Source organism: Aythya fuligula, chromosome 3 (genome assembly GCF_009819795.1).
Source record: "Aythya fuligula isolate bAytFul2 chromosome 3, bAytFul2.pri, whole genome shotgun sequence".
NCBI classification, from domain to species: Eukaryota; Metazoa; Chordata; class Aves; order Anseriformes; family Anatidae; genus Aythya; species Aythya fuligula.
Window position 1 is genome coordinate 119,444,963 of NC_045561.1, and position 8,656 is coordinate 119,453,618.

An 8,656-nucleotide genomic window follows, 5' to 3' on the forward strand; every position below is an offset into this window, starting at 1 on the left:
AACCTTGCAGTTTCTATGTTCTGTAGCGTCTGTAGCAAAGTACACTGGCAGATGAATAAATGAGCAGGTACAAATACATATGACTCTATAGCTGAGATAAAATAACATGCAGTTTCTTCTTTGTTTTATCTTTCAAAGCACGTTGTTGCTGAGCGACTGAGCTTTTTGCTCTTGTTACTGAGGAAAGGAATGGCTGTGCTTCTTCCCCTCTCATCCCTCTTTTTTTAAATTTTTTTTTTGTTTTCTCTCCTCTTCTCCCTCGATGACAGGGACTTGAAATGTTTTCCTCAGATGTTCACGTGAAAATTAAAAATTAAAAAAATGCTGATGGAGAGCACTGACAGAATTGGGTGACATTTTCAAGGTAGAGGAGGGCGAAGAATGTGGAAATTCCTGGTACATCAGTGGTGCTCTGTTAACAAAACTGACATACACACCACTTGCTGTTTCTAGTTTTTTGGTTTGATTTTCCTTTCAGTAGTCTCCCCAAAGGCTTTTGTGGACACATTGTGTATCTTTTCTGTTCTTCCAGTATTCATCTGTCAGGAAAGACGACCATGAAATCCGAGGGCTGTGGACAACCATCTACCAGGTAGTTGTTGCAGACACCTTCGGTCATGTTATTTGTGCTGTTAGCTCGCCCTTTCTTTTATATTGAGTTGATTTATTTTTTGCAGCGCTATGTTTGCAGTGATAGCGTTGCTGCCAAGGTATTTTTAATTAAAACGATCTTAACTGTAGTAGTTAATTCACAGAGTGTGGCTTTGTGTAATGACTCCCATTGAAGAAAGCTTCTTCAATGCTGTATGTTTTCTTTAAAAGGTGAATATTAGTTTAATGTGCAGTTACTCCACAACTGCCCAAAGCAGTGATAGTGAGAAGCCCACTTCCAGCAGCCGTTCCCAACGCAGGGATGGATGCAAGGATGGATGGACACTGCTTGATGCCTTGCCCACCAGGGGAAGGGGAGAATGACTGGGCAGGGAGCTCCACCGCAGCCCCCCCTCTCTCCTGGGAATCCTGACAGCAGTTTAATAAAGTTTGCTTTCTGGCCCGTGCCCCCTTTGCTGGTGGCAGCTCCAGGAAGTGGCTGTCGCAGTGTGTGTGGGTGCAGGTTCGGTAGTGGGGTGGGTGTGGAGGGGGCAGGGGCTGGGGGGTTGGCCTCGTGTCGGTCACAGCCCCCTGCTGTCTTTGCTCCCCAGGCTCCCCAGGGACTGCTCTGTGGGGTGGGGACTGCTTGTGGAGGCGCAAGTGTGTGTGGAGGCTGGGGGTTTCTGACAGGACCCCCAGGGCAGGGGAGGGTGTTGGGGAGGCCGGGTGCTGCGGAATTGGCAGCCAAGCCAGGGAAAGTCCACGCGGGGATGGCAGGGGGTGGCAGGCACGGGTCTGTGGGCGCTGGGCTGCAGGACGGGAAGCCTGAGGCTGGCTCTGCAGTGTTCAAGCCGCTGCTTGCTTCTCCCGGAGCAAGCTGGGAGTTGTGGTCGGCGGGCTCTGAACATCCCATTGGTCACATTGGGTTTGCTATTATCTCCCTGCCTTTTTGTCCTGGTAGAAAAAGTATTGTTTCAGGTTACTGTCGTGCAGCTTCCCAGCTTTGAGCCGCATGTTGCTCAGGGCAGATACTTCTTCCCCGACGCGTCGTGGGATGCAAATTTCTGCTGCTTTCCTTTGTGCTTTCTCCGGGAAAACGGTCTGGGAAGCCATGCCTGCCATACTCGGGACGCCACCTACTGGTGGAAATTGGGTACTACAGGCAGCGCCGCTCATGCACCTTGGCACCCGCCCTCTGCCGCCACCAGCAGCTGGAGAGTGGGTACTGCAGGTGGCTCCGCGCATGCGAAATAATGCACGCGGGCGCACTCTGCCGCCGTCTCGTGGTTGGAATTGCGTACTGCAGGCGGGGCTGTGCTGCGCATGCGCGGTGGTGCACGCGGGCGTCATCTAGTGCTGGGATTTGTATACTGCAAGCGGCGCTGTTCCGCGCATGCGCAGTGGCGCCACGGGTGCCGTCTGCCGCCACCTGCTGCTGGGAATTGGGTACTGCAGGCGATGCGGCGCTACGCATGCGCAGTGACGCCCGCGGTCGCCCTCTGCCGCCGCCTGCTGGTGGGAAGTGCGTACTGCAGGCGGAGCGGCGCCGCACATGCGCTGTGGCGTCCGCGGGAGCCCTCTGATTCCACCTGCTTATTACATTTTTTTTTTTTTTGATGTGTAATATCCTATGCTCCTAGATTTTTCTTCCTATGTTAAGAAAGTGTTTGAGCTAATTCCAGTTAAAAATAATTCAGTTACTTGCTTGGTCATATTGTCCTTTCAATATTAAAAGCTGCAGCAAAAGCATGGTGATTGTTGCTTCTAGAGAAACCCCAGTTCTTTTGTCTGCACTCTGCATGTTGTTCACATAACCTAGGGAAAAAAAATAAACGAAAGAACAAACAGTAAAAAACACAGGTGCTTCTCCCGCTCTCTTCCTACTTTCTTGTGCTTTGCCCCTCTCCTTTCCCAGGTGATTGGGTTTGGGTGCTGGGTGGGACCAAAAGGGTTATGAGCCCCAGGCATGCCATCAGAGAGCTCATTCTGCCTGGGCTGCTCTTTGGGGTAAGTGCCTTGTTTTTCCTTCAGTCAGTTGCAGGGTTCTCTAGGCAGGCTGGAGTCTATGGATTTCTAGTTTTTTAAGTGCTTGGAATTCACTTAATAGAGGGATATTTAGCACAGGTTGCTAAAGAGGTTCTTTAGGTGGGTCAGAGCCTATGGACTGATGTGTTTCCAAGTAGAGACCCGTAAGCCCATCTTTTTGAGGTGGTAACGAGTAGGATCTGTGATAGTAAAGCAATCTAGTAGTAGGTGCCTGTATTGCATGCAGCTCTTCTTCAGGTGAGTAATTGTTATAGCATGTTTATGGATAGGATGATGATGTTACTTTGTGTGTTTGTGGTTCCAGGTCCCTTACGATTTTTGCAGAATTATAGGGCATATGCTACGTAGTATACTATCCAGTACATTGATTCTGGTCAGGGCACACACTTTACTTCTAAAATAATAAAATTATTATGTCAATCATTAGGTATTCAGTGGGAATACCATACTCTGTGGCACCCACAAAGCTCAGGGAAAGTAGAAAGAATGAATCAAATGATAAAACAACAATTGGCTAAGTTAATGATGGAGACACAAATGCACTGGACAAAATGCACTTACCATTGGCACTTTTAAGCATAAGAACTAAACCACACAGTGGGACTGGATTATCACCATATGAAATGTTTTATGGTATGCCTTATTCTGAAGGGATGCCTCTAGGGAACAATGTAGTTGAGGATTGTATCATCCAGAAATACGTAATTACTATTGGAAGGAGATTACAAGAGCTAAGAGAAATTGGAATGATGGCTCAAACACCACCTTTAGGATTTGCTATTCATAAGATACAACCAGGAGACAAGGTCTTAATAAAAACCTGGAGGGAAGAATCATTGAACCTCTGATGGGAGGCACTGTACCTTGTTTTACTTACTCCTGAAACAGCTGTGAGAACAGCAGAAAGGGGTTGGACCCACGCATCTAGAGTAAAGGGACCAATAACTACCGAAGCTTGGAGGGTTGAGTCCACTCCTAGGGAACTGAAACTAAGGGTAAAGACGGAATAGTATTCTGGCAACGAGGCTCTGCATGAATTAAGGGCACCAGATAAAGGGGACAAGCCTGAAGGGAGGAAAGGGAGAAGGCAAGACACGGGGCAGGACCCTCCACTGCAGTGTGTATGGTCTACCGAGGGAGGCAACCCCTATGGATATTGACTGCCGAGTGAGAGGGCCTTGACCGGACTTCTCCCGCACTAAGGTCAGGTTGTCCCAAGAAAATAACAAAAGAACCTATTTTTTTAAACCCATAGAAAATTGTGATTCGTTTTCCAGGAGCTGGATCACCCCGACAGGCTGAACGGTAACACAAGCCCGAATTGACCCTGAAAGCAGGCCCAGCCCCTTGATTGAAGGTGTTTGCCTATTATGATCCAGCCACGTGGGCAGAAGATGGATCCTGGGGCTATAGGACCCCAATATATATGCTTAATAGAATAATTAGGTTACAAGCTGTAATAGAAGTAGTTGTAAATAAAACCGGAGATGCACTTGGATTAATTGCAAAGCAAAATACCAAGATGAGAACTGCTTTGTATCAAAATCACTTAGCCTTGGATTATTTACTAGCACAGGAAGGAGTTGTCTGTGGAAAATTTAACCTTAGTAATTGCTGTTTAGAGATTGATGATGGTGTTTCTTCCTAGTAGCTGGTAGAATGCTATGTTCTGGCTTAGGATGAGAAGAGTGCTGATAACATGCTGATGTTTTAATTGTTGCAGAGCAGTGCTTACACCAAGCCAAGGTTGTTTCAGCTTCTCACTCTGTCCTGCCAGCGGGCAGGCTGGGAGTGCAGCAAACTGGCCAAAGGGGGAGGAGGGCCAGACTGCTCGGGGTTAGGCTGGGCATCGGGCAGCGGGTGGTGAGCAATTGCATTGTGCATCACTTGTTTTCATACACAACAGTAGTAGTACTATTATCATCATTATTGTCTTTATTATTACTGTTATTATTATTTACCTGTCTTTATCTCAACTCACAGGCTTCACTTTCCTATTTCTCTCCCCCATCCCAGAGAGGGAGGGGGGAGGGTGAGTGAATGGCTGTGTGGTGTTTAGCTGCTGGCCGGGTTAAACCACAACAGAAGGAAAAGCTGTAAGTGAACTTGTAAAAGACATGAAGAACATTGCATATGTCCCAGTTCAAACTTGAAATGGAATCAATCTAGGAGGATTATGGGGGGACTTTATGGGCGGTGATTGGTTTGCTAAAATAAGGATGGTTTTACTGGGGGTATGTGGAGGATTGTTAATAATTCCATGTTTAATACCTTGTATTACCAGACTAATACACTCGGTTATACAAAAAATGCAAATATCTGCGGTACCTGTTGACCCAGAACCAGGGAAAGAGAAAACCCATTCCCTGATGATAATAAAAACAAATGAAGATCCAAAATTGGTATCAATTCGACAAGTATTGACTCGATTGGAAAGGAAAACACGAATCAATACCATGAAAAAGGAGATGGGGGATTGTGAAATGTGTTCATCTGATTCGTGTCAATATGGAACTGGACTAGGGCTGCATGATATGATGAAATGTGACCTTCTGTCTTACATACTCTTGTATAACCACAAGTCTAAGAAAAACAGAGCGGTTAATGTATATAGTTCTTGTATCTTGCAAAGGAATGGTCCAGCAATTCGTGTCAATAGGGGATAAGAGAACAAAGGGGTTTCAGAATAAGTGCTAACTGTTATGACTATTTCATGGGGCACTATGCAAGTCTCTGACATCCAGACAAGATGAACAAAGGAGAAGGACAAGGGAAAAGCCTGGGAGGAAGACTAGAAGCCTTCAGTACGAGAGACCCCCAGAGGGACCACCGGAGACTGATACGCATGCGCCAGTGGGAGGGCTCAGATTCCAGGAACTAATTATAATAACCCTGCCTTTTCTAGGAGTAGTAATGAATATGTATTAGCCTAGGAGCATAAAAACAAGCCGCCTGATGTAACTTGTGTGCGTCTTGGTGGAGCAAAGACTCCTGGTGCACCCAGTGCTGTTTGCTTACCTCTATTCATTTAATAAATTGTAAACTTTGATTGTAATCCTATTTGGGACTTAGGGATTTATTACAACAGACAACCTTGTAAAATGCAGATAACCAGAATCCTTACTGCCATTAGGTGGAAATCACGGTGTAAGAAACATTACCACCTCAAAGAGTAAAAGCCTCAAAAGAAATGTGACTTGTAACAGGCCAGCAGCTGTGTATTTTCTGTGAAGCACGAGGTAGAGTATGAACCTGGATTGCACAGTTAATGGGGAAACAGGGGAGGGTCAAGGTCCTTGGGAGGAAAAAAAAAAAAGTATATAAACTGTGTATGGAATTAGTAGGCACCCTCCTGCTTGTGGACGCCCACCATTGTAATCTCAAATAAAAATGCTACTTTACTGAGATCCTCTCCTGAGCCTATGTTATTTTCCAAAGATTGATTAATGGTTTTAAGGTTTCAGGGGTAGGGCACTAGGGTTGGGTTTCAGGGTAAGAGTTCTCAGGGTTTATGTTTAGGATTTTAAGTTTTTTAGATTTTTTTGATTTTTAACGGTTAGGATTTTAGGGATTTGGGGGTTAAGGTTTTAAGGTTTTCAGGGTTAGCGTGTTAGGGTTTTAGAGTTTTTGGGTTGTAGTGTTGATAGTTTTTTTTAGGGTTAGGGTCTTAGGATTTTCTTTTAGGTCAGTTATTTAGGGTTAGGGTTTTAAAATTTTATTTATTTATTTATTTATTTATTCAGGTTAGGTTCTCCAGGGTTAGGGTTTTGAGTGTCCTAATTTTTTGGGTTAGGGTTTGGAGCGTCTTAATGTTTTGGGTTGGGTTTTGAGCATCTTAATATTTTGGGCTAGTGCTTTGAGCGTCTTACGTTTTTGGGTTAGTGCTTTGAGTGTCTTATTTTTTTTGGGTTAGTGTTTGGAGCGTCTTCAATTTTTGGGTTTAGGTTTTGAGAGTCCTATTTTTTGGGTTTGGGATTTGAGCACCTAAATTTTGTGGGTTTGGGATTTGAACGTCTTAATTTATTGGGTTAGGAGTTTTAGGCATAGGTCTTCAGGGATTTAGTGTGGTAAATAGTTTGGGTTATGTCTGTAGGGGTTTCGAGGTTTTTTAGGGTTAGGGCTTGAGGCTTATTTGTAAGGGCGGTAAGGGCTAGGGTTACAGCGTGTGCTGTAAATGTAGTTCTCGAAAACTCGGCCTGTGATTGGCTGTGCGGCTGTCCAAGGAATGCTGGTAGGTATAGTTTTCCGGCACCAGGCTTCACCCCCAAGACCCCTCAGGATGTCCCCAGTTCCCCCCAGCCCCCCTGAAACACCTCAGGACCCCCCCAAACCCCCTCAAGACCCCGCAAACCCCCTCAGAACCCCCCCAAACCACATCAGGACACCCCCAACTCCCCCCCAGCCCCCTTCACGACCCCCCAGGACCTCCCTCAGCCCCCCAAATCGCCCCAAAAACACCTCAAAACCCCCCAGGACTCCCCCAAAACCCCCCAGGACCCCCCCAAAACCCTCCTAAATCCCCTCAGGACCCCCCCAATTCCCCCCAGGCCCCCTCAGACCCTCCAAACCCCCCAAAACACCTCAGGACCCCCACAAATCCCCACAAGACCACCCCAAATCCCCCCCAGCCCCCCTCACGACCCCCCAGGACCTCCCCAAGCCCCCCAAATCGCCCCTAAAACCCCTCATAACCCCCCCAAAAACACCTCACGACCCCCTCAGCCCCCCCCAATCCCCTCAAAACCCCCCAGGACGCCCCAAAACCCCTCAGGACGCCCCAACCCCCCCCAGAACAACACAGGACCCCCGAATACCTGCTCAAACCACCCAATTCCCCCGAAATTCCCTCAAAATCCCCCCCAAAAAGCACGCCCAGGCCCTCACCGCCCCCCCGGGGGCGTACCCAGCTCCAGCGCCCACTTGAAGCGCCTCGGCCTCACCGCGGCGGTCGCTATTTTGTGCAGGCCAGAAGTGGGGGCGGGCCTTAAATATGCCAGCGACGCGGCACGTGACGCGGGAGGGGCGGTGATTGGACGGCGAGAGGCGGAAGTGCGGCCCCTAGCAACGCCATAACAACGATGACGAAAAATGGACTTCCGGGAGGCCATGCTTGGTGCCCAGAGCATGCCGGGAGATGTAGTTCTCGGACTCTAGACTTCCGGGAGGCCATGTTGAGTGCCCAGAGCATGCCGGGAGATGTAGTTCTCGGACTCTTGGCTTCCGGGAGGCCATGTTGAGTGCCCAGAGCATGCCGGGAGATGTAGTTCTCGGACTCCGGACTTCCGGGAGGCCATGTTGAGTGTCCAGAGTATGCCGGGAGATGTAGTTCTCGGACTCTGGGCTTCCGGGAGGCCATGTTGAGTGCCCAGAGCATGCCGGGAGATGTAGTTCTCGGACTCCGGACTTCCGGGAGGCCATGTTGAATGCCCAGAGCATGCCGGGAGATGTAGTTCTCGGACTCCGGACTTCCGGGAGGCCATGTTGAATGCCCAGAGCATGCCGGGAGATGTAGTTCTCGGACTCTGGGCTTCCGGGAGGCCATGTTGAATGCCCAGAGCATGCCGGGAGATGTAGTTCTCGGACTCTGGGCTTCCGGGAGGCCATGTTGAATGCCCAGAGCATGCCGGGAGATGTAGTTCTCGGACTCCGGACTTCCGGGAGGCCATGTTGAATGCCCAGAGCATGCCGGGAGATGTAGTTCTCGGACTCTGGGCTTCCGGGAGGCCATGTTGAATGCCCAGAGCATGCCGGGAGGTGTAGTTCTTGGACTCCGGACTTCCGGGAGGCCATGTTGAATGCCCAGAGCATACCGGGAAACGTAGTTCTGGGACTCCGGACCTCCGGGAGGCCATGTTGAATGCCCAGAGCATGCCGGGAAATGTAGTTCTCAGAAACTAGGGTTGGGGTTAGGGGCTAGGGCTGGGGCTAGGGTTAGGGTTTATGGTGAGGGCTAGTGAATGCTGGTTCTGTGTTTACAGATGGGAATGAGCGTGCTTAAACTAATTCCAGTTGAAGAAGT